The following is a 363-nucleotide window of genomic DNA, read 5'->3' as shown; positions in this document are numbered from 1 at the left end:
TGTAGAGAAACCCTATGAATGTAATCAGTGTGGTACGGCCTTTGCACACCACAGTAATCTTCAATTGCATAAAAGAACACATACTGGAGAGAAACCTTATGAATGTAATCATTGTGGTAAGGGCTATGCATGGCTCGGTGATCTTCAAAGGCATAAAAGAACACATACTGGAGAGAAACCCTATGAATGTAATTACTGTGGTAAGGCCTTTGTTCAACACAGTAATCTTCAAACGCATAAAAGAACACATACTGGAGAGAAGCCCTATGAATGTAATCACTGTGGTAAGGCCTTTGCAGCTCAGAGTAGTCTTCAAAATCATAAAAGAACACATACTGGAGAGAAACCCTATGAATGTAATCA

The 363-nt window shown here is 39.1% G+C and overlaps 1 pseudogene; it reads left to right on the top strand.

Annotated features, from left to right (window-relative positions):
* Positions 1-363, top strand: part of LOC101990672 — a 52,930-nt pseudogene that overhangs the window by 49,512 nt on the left and 3,055 nt on the right.

This window comes from Microtus ochrogaster, unplaced genomic scaffold (genome assembly GCF_000317375.1).
Source record: "Microtus ochrogaster isolate Prairie Vole_2 unplaced genomic scaffold, MicOch1.0 UNK20, whole genome shotgun sequence".
Taxonomy (NCBI): domain Eukaryota; kingdom Metazoa; phylum Chordata; class Mammalia; order Rodentia; family Cricetidae; genus Microtus; species Microtus ochrogaster.
This window is presented reverse-complemented; position numbering and strand designations above follow the sequence as displayed.